Source organism: Lissotriton vulgaris, unplaced genomic scaffold (assembly GCF_964263255.1).
Source record: "Lissotriton vulgaris unplaced genomic scaffold, aLisVul1.2 SCAFFOLD_850, whole genome shotgun sequence".
Classification (NCBI taxonomy): Eukaryota; Metazoa; Chordata; class Amphibia; order Caudata; family Salamandridae; genus Lissotriton; species Lissotriton vulgaris.
Genome location: NW_028247634.1, coordinates 766,494 through 781,594, shown reverse-complemented (window position 1 = coordinate 781,594; position 15,101 = coordinate 766,494). Strand labels below are relative to the sequence as shown.

Here is a 15,101-nt window from a genome sequence, read left to right as displayed (position 1 = left end):
GTAGAGAGAAGGTAGCTCTCTGTGAAACGCCAGGCCTCTAGGCCTTTCAGGAACTCCATATAAAACGCAAGCAGATTTTCTTCACCAAATGATGTTTCTCCTCATCAGCTCACAAGAGGTGACGTGGGTGGGTTACTATCCCTTGGCTTTTGCTGCCTCCCTCAATCCCAGAGAACTCCCAAGTTCACTTTATGACTAACAGAGTTATAGCCTGATAGAGAAGACTAGAGGGCTATTACAGCCTTTAGATTGAGAGTAGAAAATTCCAGTGTTCTTGAAATGAAACAGAAATACAACTATTGGAATCTCGGATCACCAGACCTCTGCCATCCATTATTGGCCCTGCGCCACTTCATTGTTTTAGAGGCGCTCCCAACATTCCAGTGGTCTGATCCAAATGAAATACTCTTTTCTTCTACCTGCTGAATTTCTGTGCCTTCAAGGACCTATTCACAGTGATATCAGCCCCCAAACCTGAGCTGTGGGGATCCCGACTTTAAACACGCCTGAATCTTCAATACGCGTGACCTGTGGTTCGAAAAAGGACCCCGAGCCCTCGAGGCACGTGGACATTACCTGGAGAGGTGGAGGTCTGTGGTGAGCAGACCTCTGATTCGTTATCTGCTCAAAAACATTCCACACGTAAACTTGCGCTTTCCAGAGTGAAAGTCAGGAATGTTTTCATAATTTCCACCAAGGAAGTCGCGAACATTTTTGGGGGTTCTGTCGGGGGCACTGGTTTAATGAAGGTGTCGGTCAGTGTCGGCTTGCAATGGAATGTGCGTAAGGCTCGGTCGGGGTGCCACCTAAAATCAAGCCGCAAAAGTGACAAAAATAAAATAATCGTGCTGGTTTTTATTTCGGAAATTCGGTACAAACCTACAAACACCTCCCCCCCCCCCGCTCCCCCCAGGTCCCCCCAGCGCCTTGGGTCCTTCCGGGGTGAGTAGTTGAGCTTAACAACCACCGATTGATTGATTGATTGATTGAAGGCGCTGCAGCAGTCTGGCGCTGTAGAACCGGTGCATGAAGCGCCTTACAGGAAATGCTGCATTCCCGGAAAAGGGGTTATGTTCTTGTTTATCCCAGGGGCAAGGAGTTTTTGTCACGTTGTGTGTCCAGCAGATGACACGATAACAACTTTCCCTTTTGAGAAAATCAGGGGTGTCACTCTCGGGAATGGTAAATGTTAGAATGAATCAATGTCAAACGTAGCCCGGTGTATCCGGTAAACGGAAGTCTGAAACATTTACTGAGGAATACATTTAGTTTGAAACTAATAGTTGCCCGTAGCTTCAAATTCTGTAGCATCTCTGGAAAAACTTAGGTCGAAGACCAGTATTTTTCAAAATATAAATCTAAATGGAAAATATTGTTCAAGAAGAACGCATTTCTACCTTTTTAGGGCTCGCTGGTACTGCATCCGAAGGATGCGTCCAGCAGGAGCCTTTTAGTTGCCTGACTGGGGGAATGGGGACAAGCGTGTGTTACTAGCTTTTCTCCAGGATTTGGGTGCGCGAACGCGCCCGTCTGCTCCGTCCACGCGTGCGCACACAGCCAGCCACCACACAGACTGAAACACACGCGCGCTTCCCCCCACCAGTCATCGGCTCTTTCTACGCACGCACGCATGCATACATACACACACACACACAGACACACGTGCACACACAGGCACACACGCGCACAGACACACTCGCGCACACACACACTCGCGCACACACACACGCGCGCACACCCCCCACCCCCTCCCCACCACACTCACCGAGTTCTTTTTGTGTGTTCCTCTCTCCCTCGGCAGGCAGCGGGTCATCCTCAGCAGCAGGCGGGCTCTCCACGAGCACGGGAGCCCCGCTAGCTGACACGCAAATCTTCCGGCTGACGGGCACAGGAGCGCTTCAGCACAGGAGCGCGGGGTAGGCTCCCGTCTGCTTCCTGTCTTTTTGCGGCCCCGCCCAACTCCCAACACAGGTTGCCTGGCTTCCTGTTCAAGCCGGGCTGCGGCGGTGAATTTTGTTTTTCAATGAGGGGGTTGAATTTTCACTGTTTGGGTGCCAGCTTTTTATCCAAAGTGTGTGATCTTGGCCAAAAAACGATTCCCAGGAGCAAATGAGTAATGAAAGAAAATGTGTTAATTAGGGCTCTTCGTAAATTGGGATGCATAAAACCTAGTAGCTGCATAATGATATTAGGCCTACTTGGAGCACTTTATACTTTACTTTCTTTATTTTGTGGGTGATATGGCAGACACTAGCACACTACTTGAGTATTAATTTATATTCTGCATTTGTCAGTTTTAATTCGGCTAGAGCTTGTTCTCTGTTGATGGAAGCCCAATAACCTGTCCTCTTGCCGGAAACAAGCTTTTCTTTCAGGCAGAAGCAATGGTGTTCACATAAGATTAAAATCATAAAGCCCTGTCCTCTACAAAAGGGCATTGCTCCTCCACGCTTCCTGATCCCCAGTTGTTGTTCAGGTAACTGTTTCGAGCAATGGTGTTCTCATCAAAGCGCGGGTTCAGATGGAAGGCAGTGCCGCCATGGAACTTCAGGTTGATAGCAAACCTCTTGGCATGGTGCGGAACGGTCCCGGAAATTGTGATTACTTTAGAAGTGTAGCAACCCCCATGGATGTGTGAGTGGTACGGTACAGGACATTGTTGGCCATGCAGTGGAAATTGTGGAGTTGGATATGGATGGAACGATCCTCCGGGAGGGCACGTAGAAGGTGGGAAAGATGGAGGGAACCCCCCAGGACCCTGAAAAGACACATTTTCCAATTCCACATTTCCAGTTATGTGCACGGCGTTAACTCTATGGAGCGGAATCCGGTGCTTGTACTCCACGAAATGTTTTCCGTTGACTGACACCATTTAACAGTGATGGTTCACAAGGATCCTGATTTCAAAACGGTGGCCCTTGTGAAAAGGCATCTCATTCTTTCTCTCCTCTTTTCCCCATTGGTTCCTCTCCTTGGTGTTGCAAACAACGACACCGCCTTCGGAAAAGCGCGGGTTGAAGTGGAAAGCGATGTTCTCAGACGTCGCGCAATGATCACTTTGCAAGTTCACAGAAAACGTGTCACCATGATGACTGACAGTGCCACTAATCACCAACACGGTCCCATCGCTGAGGCTGCCGGAGATACCTTGGGTGAAGGGCACCCACGGTCTGTAGAACTGGTTGTGGGGATGGCCGACCTGCATCTTGGCTTCCTGGATGCTCCGTGGGTGCTGAGGATGTGGTTATTGTACCTGGTTAATAAGGAAAGCATGCAGCAATCATGACAGCTAAAACTGCCCTGTGCTCCAAGACAGTGAGAGACAGTCTTCAATAGTCCCCCTGCCTACAGTACGGTGGATGCCTAAGTAACATATTAAACCACTGGTAAGTAGGGTTGCCACCTTTTACAAAGACATACCTGCCATTATTTTTTCACCTCGTTTTAAGATTTAAGAGTCAAACATGACATACAACGTTATAAAAATGGTCTTTCTAAAGTGGATTCGTTTTTATAGATCGCCTTTGTGTCTGATTTGGAAAGGGTCAAAAATGATGCAGTACACATCTGTGTATCCTCTTACATTAGTTGTACTTTCAGGTACACTTTCTGGTGCACATGTTGCTGAAGATCTTTTAGCAGCACTACACTTAGAGAGTCAGAAACCTTTGGCCTACCCAGCAGTGGAGACATGTTAAGGTATGGGCAAAGAGCCTTTCAGGAGGCCTCCTTATAAAGCTAGCTCTGTTCTGCAGCTCAGTATTGCCCTGATTAACTTGACTAATTCGTTTTTTCAACAGATTCTTTTAAATACTGTTCTTCGTTTTTAATGTGGGTGATATCTGAGAGTCTATAATGGACATTTTGGAGAGATATGCTGTTTTTATATTTCATGTAACTTCTATAAAAAAGTTTATTTTAGACCAAAACGGTACCTCTCAAACATCACAGAGATTACTTGCATCAATATTACTTTGCTGCTGCTGTGTTAAATGTTGGAAACATGAGTCTTAATCCTTCAATATTAAATGTAAACACAATTAAAATTTGGACGAATGTTCCCTGATCACATCACTTGCCTATCCCTGAGGCCTGCACTACTGGGCATTCATTGTCCACAAAAAATGCATTTGACAAAGGTTTGAAGCACTGGGCTAATATCAGCTGGCTATTTAATATGAATTAGCCAAAGGCATGTGGTAGTCTGCAAATATCAGCTGCCAATATGATGTGCATAGGCTTTCCCTTGCCGCATATAATATAGCAACCAAACAGAAGCCTGCACAAGTGAACATTTCTGGCTCGAGCATGTGACATTTGCAGACCTCTAGTATATGCACTGTAATGCTTAAGGAAAAAACATAAATAAAAGGCATTGCCATTTACAATGCCAATAGCTCTAACTTTAATAATGCGAGACCTATTGCATTGCAAATGCTTGTTGTATTAAGCATCAAACCCTTTAAAACTCTTTTGCACCAGTTGAAGAGATTTGTTTTTTTCTCAAAAACTGCAATTTTTAGGTCTCGACCTGCCAATGCGCTTGCGCATTGCAGCTTGAGATATATAGAGGTGCATTAGGAAGGCTTACCAAGAGGGCTTTGGCAGGCGGATTACGCATAGTGCATGTGCTCCGTGCATGCGCTTGCCATTTGCTCCCCGAGCCTCGGCAAACCCGCCACGGCAATGCCGAGAGCTTCAGATTTCAAAGGAATGCTCTCCCCGCCCCCCTCTGCACAATGCCAGAGCTTTGCACTTCACGCGCTCCACAGAATCAGCCATCCTCCGAAGACTTCTTTACAGTGCTGCCAGCCTATCTCGTGCCCGCCGCATCAGACTTCAAAGAAAGGCTGCCGCTCCCCCGCCCGCCGCACTCGGACCGAACATATTTCAGCACGGTGACCTATTTGCTCCTATTAAATACTTGTTTTTTGTGTGCGCTTGCATCGTTAAATTAACCAGACTCCTTCACTCGGCCCAAACATATTTCAGAAGGGCGACCTATTTGCTCCTATTAAATACTTGTTTTTTGTGTGCGCTTGCATCGTTAAATTAACCAGACTCCTTCACTCGGAGCAAAACAGAGGAAAGTGAACTGCCACTAAGCAGCCTCCCACCCTACCTTACCCCGACTGCCCTCATTCAGTCTCACATTCATTCATAAACATCAAAGCCATTTGCCAGCATCCACTTCATGCGCTCCGCAGGTCATAAACTGAACCATCTGCTCGTGCCCAGCCCCCCTCCCAGCGCTGCCTGTCCTCTGCTCAGGCTTCAACTGGTGCCGACATCGCACCCCTGCTGCCCCGCGAGGCTTGTTCTCTTTCCCTTTCACTCTGTGTTCTCCTGTTTGTTCATCATTTTCCTTTCTCGCTTTCCATTCTTTGTCTGCGCCCACACCGCTTTGTCATGGTATTTCGTATTTATTTATGAAGTAAAGGGCATTGGTAAGTATAGGGGTTCTACTGCACAAAAAAATACAAAACCGGCTCGAACAGACGAACCTCACCCCAAGGGGATGTCGTCGCTCTTGACAAGCGCAGCCGAAGAGTCGTGGTTTGTGTCTCTGCAGTTCCTCAACCGCAGGTGATTTTCTGCAGTTCTCTTTTGATTGAAGGGCACATTTAAAATAAAAATGGTGTTCGAGATTAATTTGATGCATAGCTGCGTCATTTAACATGTTATGTTTTGATGCACTATGAATGCTACGCTTTCATTTCTGTATTGTGTGGTCCATGTTTATCCTTCAGCAAAGCTCGCCTCCATACAATAAGGATATTTATACCCTACATTACGCCGAAAATGTAATCTTTACTTCTCACCACAGCAGTCTCTTTTCAATACTTGAGTCTGTAGAACGTTCTGCTCCCCTCAATAACATTGACCCTCATCCTTTTACTTCTGGGGAAATAATCCCTTGGCATCGTGAGTGAACACAATACAATGAGCAGCTCCAAACATCAAAGAGCGCCAGTAATGGAACACACCCATGATTTGCACGCAATCACAGGATGCTTGAGCCAACGCCAGATTCGAACTTGCTTCCCCAGCTTCAAGGTCGGATGCTTTGGCTGTTACGCCACATCTGGTCGCTGCTCCCTCCTCTCCTGTTCCTCCCTCTTTCCTCCTCCTTATGTAGTCACTCAATCTAGGCACACCTCCCTCATTATTTGCCAATGCTTGTTATGTATGCTTTTTATGTGCATATTTGCGTGCTCATTTAAATAGTAAGCATAGTTTGTTGCGTACTTTTCAATAGTATTTTATTGCTTTACAGGAAAACACATATATTATGTCCGTGCTCTTAACTTTTCAACTGCTTCTGTCATAATGCAACACATGCTTCTTTGCTAAACTTCTGTTAATTCTGTCGTCAAAATACAGTACTCCAGCGTATTATATACGTATTTGCTGTATGTGTTTACCTATTACATTCAGTTCGCAGTGGTTTGTTTTTTAGGCGCAAAATCTGTGCCCCTGTAGTCTACATCTGCCATGCCTTCCATTAAACTACAATTACATGCGTTACCTCTGCAATCGTGCAGCCTCTCATAAACCTTTTCATCGATTTAAAAGTTAGTACCTCCAACTCCACCCTCCAACTCCACCCTCCAACCTCCAACTCCACCCTCCAACTCCACCCTCCAACTCCACCCTCCAACTCCCCCCTCCAACCCCACCCTCAACCTCCACCCTCAACCTCCACCCTCAACCTCCACCCTCAACCTCCACCCTCCAACTCCAACTCCACCCTCCAACTCCACCCTCCAACTCCACCCTCCAACTCCACCCTCCAACACCACCCTCCAACACCACCCTCCAACACCACCCTCCAACTCCACCCTCCAACTCCACCCTCCAACTCCAACTCCACCCTCCAACTCCAACTCCACCCTCCAACTCCAACTCCACCCTCCAACCCCAACTCCACCCTCCAACCCCAACTCCACCCTCCAACTCCACCCTCCAACTCCACCCTCCAACTCCACCCTCCAAATCCAGCCCACACTCTATCTATCGCCCTCACTCTATCTATCGCCCTCACTCTATCTATCTATCTATCTATCTATCTATCTATCTATCTATCTATCTGTCTATCTATCGCCTTCACTCTGTCTATCGCACTCACTCTATCGCCATCATTCTATCTATCGATCGCCCTCACTCAATTTATCTATCTATCTATCTATCGCTCTCATTCTATTTATCGGTCTATCACTCTCACTCTATCTATCTTTTGCCCTCCCTCTAGCTATCTATCTCACAACCACAGCATCACTCAGGGGGCACCACAACATCACTATGCGCTACCACTGCATCACTGAACGCCACAGCATCACTCGTCGCCACCACATCACTCCGCACCACCTCACCATCAATCTGTGCAACCATTCAACAACAACTGGTTCAAATATGTTTTTCTCAATGTTTCAAACTTTATTAAAATGTCACAAAAAGATGTTAATATTTCACTTCTGTTCTTGGATTTTCGTCACAATAAAATACACTGAACATAATCTTCACAAAAGTTATTTACAAACGTTTTAAGCTATTGCCATTATAAATTACAATAACTTTTATTTAAGTATTAATTATTTAAAAAAATTAAAAGCCATTGTTATTTGTAATATCAATACATCTAAGTCACGTAAATGCAACACATGTTGCATTACAAATGCTACAGGTGTCACATTTGCAAAAATTAAAAGTATTGGCATTGTAAATGACAAAGCTAATAATTTCCCTATTTACAAAACCAACACATAAATAAAAAATGTGTCATTTACAAGACCAATAGCTCAAACTTTCCTAATGCGCGACGTATTGCATTGCAAATGCTTGTTTTGTCTTCCACCTGGACCTAACTTTGCATTTACCCTAGTACCTTGTCTGGTCATTATTTCCACTATCAGAGCGCCTGCCGGGTGATAAGCCACGCACTACCAATTTAATTAACATAACGTTCTAACTTTAGTTCTAGCCACCAGGGGTCTGGCTCTCGTCTTTCCTGAGGGACCGAACCCAGGCGGTGCGGTTGGGGGATTTCACAACTACCCCACTCCAAGTCACTTGTGGTGTTCCCCAGGGCTCTTCACTCTCTCCCTTACTGTTCAACCTATACATCTTTCCTTTAATCTTTGCACTCCAGCAGCTGGAGGTCACCGTATATAACTATGCGGACGACCTCCAGCTCATCTTCAGTCTCTCTTCTTCTCCCCACTCTGTCTCTAACTTCCAGTCTACTATGATTTTCATCAGGGACTGGATGAACCACAACCATCTAAAGTTGAACCCGGACAAAACCGAGTTGGTTCTCACAGGTGGTTCTTCCAGTCCCTGGAACTCTCTATTCTGGCCCTCTTCTTTTGCCCCCCCCCCCACTCCCTCCTCCACAGTTAAAACCTTGAGCGTTAAAATGAATAACCAACTCACCTTACATTCACAAATCAGTTCTGTTGTTTCCTCCTGTTTTCTCACCCTCCGTACTATTCGCACTGTTTCCCGTTTCTTCTCCCCCTTGGCACTTAAACTGATCATGTCCGCTCTGGTCATTTCCCGGCTGGATTACGCCAATGCCCTGTACAACGGCATCCCAGCGTACAGCCTGCGGAAGCTCAAGATGGTTCAGAACCAAGTGGCCCGATTGGTGTATGGTCTCTCGCGCTCTCATCACTCAACACCCCTCCTAAAGGAGCTCCATTGGCTTCCTGTCAAGGAACGATCCCTCTTCAAAACCGGTTGTATGGTTTTCCAGGCCCGCCAGGGTTCTGCCCCCGCTTTCATTTCCTCCCTGATCAATGAATATGTTCCTGCCAGAGAGCTTCGCTCATCGTTCAAATCTCTTCTGCAAATCCCACGTTACAAACGTAAAAAGTGGAGAGGGGCCAATTTTTCAACTTTGGCTCTTACTTTTTGGAATTCCCTCCCCGACCACTTACGATCTGCCTCGCATTACTCCTCCTTCCGCAAAGACCTTAAAACTTTTTTGTTTAAACAGGCCTTTTCTTTGTAAAATTTCCCTTTCCTCTCTCTGCGTCAGTTATTCACGGCCCGCTCTGCTAAACCTTGTCTCCATAGCGCCAAGAAACCGCAGGGTGAACGTAGCGCTTTACAAATATTTTAAATTCCAATTCAATTCAGGGGGCGCTGCACACTAATCTGGCAAATAATGGAGTCTTGTAACCATAGGTGGGTGGAGTGTTTCATTCCTCCTGTGGAATTTGGTGATTCCGTATTACTCTTGCAGTGTGGAGTTCTGGCCAAATTTTGCCATTCGCTGTGTGGAGGAATTTTTTTCCTGCGTGGCTCCAGAAATGCGAGATGTATTTGATATCCCATAGCACAATTTTCTAACATGGGCGGTCGCCGTCGGAGGGCTGCTTCTCAAGTAGATTTGCTGCTTCTTGAGAATATTTCCTACTAGGTCAGCAGCAAAATTAATTAGAATGGCCGCGCCCTCTTGCGTACCACATGGTGCCATCCGTGCTGATTTTTCAGCGCTACTCACACTACTCGCGCTAAATTGCATATTATCCACCTGTTGGCGGAACTCAGCGGAATCTTGCGGAGCTTTTATGTAACTCCACCAGTTCTGCCCACCCCTCCTTATAACTTGAGTTGGATGACTCATTGCAAACAAGATTTTTAATTCTCCCGCGCTGCTATAATTTCCGCTCCAGACCGTGCAGTATGGAGAGTCCATAGTCCGTATTACAAGATGTGCCCTGAGGTGCAGGAGACGTGGCCTCAAGCAAATAAGGGAACACTTTGCCTCTGTGCCAGTGGTGTATTACAGATGTGGGTGTGAGGCAAAGTTGCTGTCGGATAGCTCAGTCTGTGTACCATACAGTGGTGGCACATAGTATGTCTGTCCCCAGAGGGAGCCCCTTGAAAGGGGAAACAGGAGGCACCAGAGATACCTCAGTCACTTTCCGCACCCGCTTGCAGGAGCATCCTTTGAAAAGTCGCCCACATTGCCGCATGCGCTGTGAAACTTAGAACAGTTACTACTGGCCTGTCCAGAAGGCTAGCACAAGTGAGCAGCTGTGCTGAGGGTAGCCCATTTACTAGAATAAGGCCTGTTGTCTGGTGTACACCTGGCTCACCGATTTAAAAGGAGCGCATCGGCACACACAGGGACAGTGGGCACTGAATTTAACAGAGACCCAGGTATATGTCTTGTGCGACTCTCCAACACTTAAGCTGGCACAGTTTTTTGACTCTTATAGCACTAACTTGCAGTTTGTCCTCCTGTTGTTATTGCCCCATCCAAAACTGGCCTATACTGCCCAATGCAATTAAATGCATACACACAGACCTATAGGTACAAGAGACAGATTTGATTAAGGCCAACAAAAATGTGTCATGCAAACACTTGACCCCTTGCGATGACCAATACGACTAACTGATAACCCAAAGTACTAAGAGGGGCTGCATTACAAGCTCATCTGGAATTGCACTAACTCTGGCGTCCAACGTTGGTCCAGGAGTTTCAGAATAACCACTAATTTTGTAAATAATTTGCTCTGAAATTTGTTGTCTGTACATCGATCTCACTTGGATATCCTTAACATCTAGTAAGATTCTTGGGCCTCCTTGGCCAAAGTTTAGTAGCCTGGCTCTGTATGTGAGAGCGGCAGAGAGTCAGATTTCAAAGAGACCATCATTCCGCTCGAGCAGTGAGCCAGCCAGGGTAAGACTAAAGGTGAACGGCAGTGCCTAGAAGCTTCAACATACAAGAGAAGGAAGGCTGATGGGATAGGCTTGGAAGATTTTAAACAACTTTCCTGCATCTGAATCTCTGTAAACCACAGACCTGCAAACCTTGACTTTTGTTTTACTGTGCGAGGATAGGCTGGGGCCTAAAGGGACGCATCTGGAGCATCCTTACTGACATTCTAGTTGCAAGCCCTGTTCGATAGATGGGCTTGGTTTACATATGACACTCTGGGACACAAATCCTGCTTGACAGATCTGCTTGGTTTACATATAACACTTTGGGGCACTCTTGAAAGGCAGATACAAGATGTGAAAACAATTCTTGTGTATCCCTGTTAATCCAGGCCACCTCTGATATAACTCCCCAAGGCTCTTACTCTACTAGTAACACTCCTAGGTCTAATGACCTTACACTTCGCTGCCTATATTTAAACACTAGGTCTATGGTAAAACATCAACTAGATATCTTCCTACTGCTAAACTCTGATAGACCGGACATGCTACTTTTTACAGAGACCTGGCTAACCGAAGACTCTCTACCGGATGTCCTGGCAGTTCTACCGGCAGACTACTACATACTATCAGTGAACAGAGAACTTGGAAAGCCTGGGGGTGGCGTCACCGCCATCATCCACAAAGATCATAAGTTCACCACATTACTCTCCTTGGATCTACCAGATACCGAAAACCTTGTAATTAAATCCGACACAGACAAGGGAACTATGGCATTGGTATTGATCTACCGTCCACCTAAAGCTATGCCCACCTTCCCGGTCTCTCTGAGCGATTAAATGGACGGCCTAGCAGTCAACTATGACAAGGTAATGCTGATGGGGGACTTAAATTACTGGTACAAGGGCCCGTCAGCAGGGCCTCAGGCCATGGAACTCTTTGAGCTCCTCTCCCATCTGAACTTTTCCCAATCTGTCCTGACCCCCACTCACGAAAAGGGACACATTCTGGACCAGATCTGGTCCTACAATGTCCCATTGTCCACCCGACGATAACGCCTTGCATATGGTCCGATCACCATTTACTGCAATTCTCCTACACCCTAAACGGCCATACGAAGACCCCCGCTCCCGCCGGAGGGGTAGTAAGGAAATGTAGATCATTAAAAAACCAAGAGTTTCTGTCCACCTTGGCTAATTCCATCCCAGCACCCTCCCTAGACATTAATCTTCTAGAAAAAGATCTTACTAACTGGCTCTTGGCAGCCTGCAATGAGCATGTCCCACTTACCAAATTTTCACTCGCCCGCGGCATGGACGACCACAGGTGGTTTACGGCAGATCTAAAAAAACAAAAATTAGAATTGCGTCAATCGGAGAGAAAGTGGAGACACTGGTACTCAGATGAGGACAGAACATCATACACTACTGCCCGCAGGAACTACAAGAACTCCATCCTAGCCGCTAAGGCAGCTTTCTTCTCCGAAAAAAATTCGAATTCCTAAAACAAATCTAGAGAAATCTTCAGGGTCGTGAATGACCTATGCAATTATACCAGAACTTCCCCCTCTCAAGCCCTCACCCATAAGCTGTGCAATCAACTTAATAATTTCTTCAAGGACAAGATTGCCATCATGAAAGAAAGCATTCCCATCATAAAAGAAAGCATTCCCATCAACTCTATCACGGCGGACAGAGAGGACATCTGCAGAAACCCGTCCGAATTTGAGGCCTTCCCTCCGATAGACCAATTAAGGTTAGTAGAACTGATGAACCGTGTGAAGTCCGGCTCTCCCAATGACCCTTGCCCCCCGTATGTACTGAAGGAAGTTTACTCAGCACTTCCGCTCGGTATACTTCCTCTCTTGAATGAGTCCCTAGCGCAGGGTACAGTTCCCAACTCATTTCAAAATGCAACGCTGGTCCCATTAATTAAAATACCGGGTGCCGACTCATCCAATCTGTCGAACTACCGGCCCATATCCCTCCTCCCTTTTGGAGCGAAGATTCTGGAAGCCCATGTGGCCAGCTGCATTTCCAACCTCATTGAAACATCTGATTACCTGGAGCCTAACCAAGCCGGCTTACGCCGGGCGCACTCCACCGAGGCAGTGATCCTCGCGGTCCTGGACACAATGAGATCTAATGCCGATAGGGGCATACATCAGCCCTTGGTGCTTTTGGACCTGTCGGCAGCGTTCGACACGGTGGACCACACCATCTTATTACACCGTGTCGAACAAGCCGGCATGCGAGGCTCGGCCCTCGTCTGAGTGAAGTCCTTCCTGAGCGACCGGTCCCAGGCGGTCAAGCTCGGGAACTTCACAGCGCCCAAATTATCCACCACCTGTGGCATCCCGCAAGGCTCGTCATTGTCCCCCCTCCTGTTTAACTTGTACCTTAAACCCTTATTACACTCTCTACAAAACAGGAGGGTTACGATCTACAACTATGCGGACGAACTGCAGCTAATTTTCCCACTGGACTCAACAGACTCCGTCGCGGATTTCAGGCTACCATGCTGCACATTCAAGGGTGGATGGAGTTGAACCACTTAAAACTTAACCCCGGGAAGACCGAGCTGGTTCTCCCGGGTAAAAGTTCGATCAGCTGGGGCCCTCACTTCTGGCCTTCATCAATGGGATCTCCGCCTTCTCCCTCTCTATCGGTGAAAAGCCTCGGGATCACCATTAACTCCGACCTCTCTCTGAAAAACCAGGTGGGAGCGGTGATCTCGTCCAGCTTTCTTCAGTTACGTAAGATCAAGAAAATTTCCCAACTACTCACGCACTCTGCCCTCATTCAGGTGGTTCTCGCCTTGGTCCTCTCCCGATTAGATTTTTCTAACTCGATCTACTTAGGCCTTCCCCTGTTTTTGTCTAAACGCTTGCAAATTGTGCAAAATCAGGCGGCCAGATTAATCTTCAAAAGCCACGGTAGGAGCTCGGCGAAACCACTGTTGGCCACTCTTCACTGGCTACCCATAGCCCAACGGGTAACATTCAAGGTAGGTTGCTTGGCCTTTAAGGCTCTCTACGGAAAAAGCCCTATGTTTATTAATAACCTTATAATCAAACATGAGCCGACCTGCAATCTCCGCTCTGCCCATCTGTCCCTCCTCACTCTGCCCTCCTTCAAACGGAAACGTCTGGGCGGTTGTCGATTCGCTCACCTGGCGCCTAAGGTTTGGAACTCTTTCCCCCTGTCGCTCAGGAGAAGCACTAATCTCATGGAATTCAGAGCCACACTGAAGACCTGGTTATTCAAGCAAGCGTCCGGTTAGGTCAACTGTTTTGTCATCTCTCCTCACCACTAGCGCCATGAAACCTCTGGGTGCCCTTGCACTTAACAAATTCAGAAAAACATAACATCCACTATCTGGTCGCTGATAAACCATGCTTTGTCCTACCAGATTTCTGTCTCTGGATTTTACATATAAAAGTTGTTGTACACTTGAAAGGAAGAGAAGCAGGATGACAAAACAATTCTTGTGTATACACTGTCTGGTTGCTGAAACAGTCTACATTTGTTCAGTGGCGGTTGCTAGGGAAAAGTAGTGGTGCATAGAGAAGTGGATTAAAAATAAATAAGTCGAATAAAAGTTAACTAACTAGAGTACGGCCGCAACCTCTCCTCCACCCTCCTTCCATCACTGGCTCCCGTCAGCACACAGGCTCCCCAAAGTTAATCACAATGCTGCTGTTACCAGCATGACAGAAGCATCAGGATTGGTCTGAGTGGCCTGGTTTGACACTCAGTCAGGGATTGGGAGCCTGTGCATATTCTCCACCCGGTTGTTCAACACAACCGGGTGTAGAAATGCTAAGTGCCCCATCTGTTTGGCTGGCCCAGTACAGCTGGTCAAGGCGTCATGCACACTCAAGTGCACCAACCACTCCTCCCCCTGCTTGTTATGTAGCACAGCCCCTCCCCACCTTAACCTGGCTTGTAACAGAATGATAGTAATGTACCCTTATTAATGTTGGGTATTATCATTTTACTTTTACTTTTGCAGTCAGTGGGGCAAAGCTCCTCCCCCTTAGCAGAGGAGCTGCCGCTGCATTTGTTTTACCAGACTTCAGTCTGTAGGTATATTGGGGGTACATTTGCTGACTCAAACTGGATTTTAGTGTTGGATGTGGGAGGGCACTAGGATTACCATAGATCTCTCCTCATTCACACCCTCCAGCCCTCAGAGCCCAGGTTTAGTATGGCTGAAGCATATCGCCATCTAGAAAATGCCTAAGCTTTGTCTGGTTGGCCCCACGAACTTTGATCCCATTGGTTAGGGCATACCCAGGAGTCATTTCCACCCACTAGCTCGTGCCAAGCCTAATTGTGGTGTCTCCAGGCACCCACTTCAGAACACTCCTAGACCTGAGGAAGATAAGAAGAGGACTGAACCTGCTGTCTGTAATCTCTGAGGACTTA

The 15,101-nt window shown here is 46.9% G+C and overlaps 1 pseudogene; it reads right to left on the bottom strand.

Annotated features, from left to right (window-relative positions):
• Nucleotides 1–2,258: 2,258 nt before the first annotated feature.
• On the bottom strand, nucleotides 2,259–3,221 carry LOC147665089 (galectin-9 pseudogene; annotated as a pseudogene).
• Nucleotides 3,222–15,101: the final 11,880 nt, after the last annotated feature.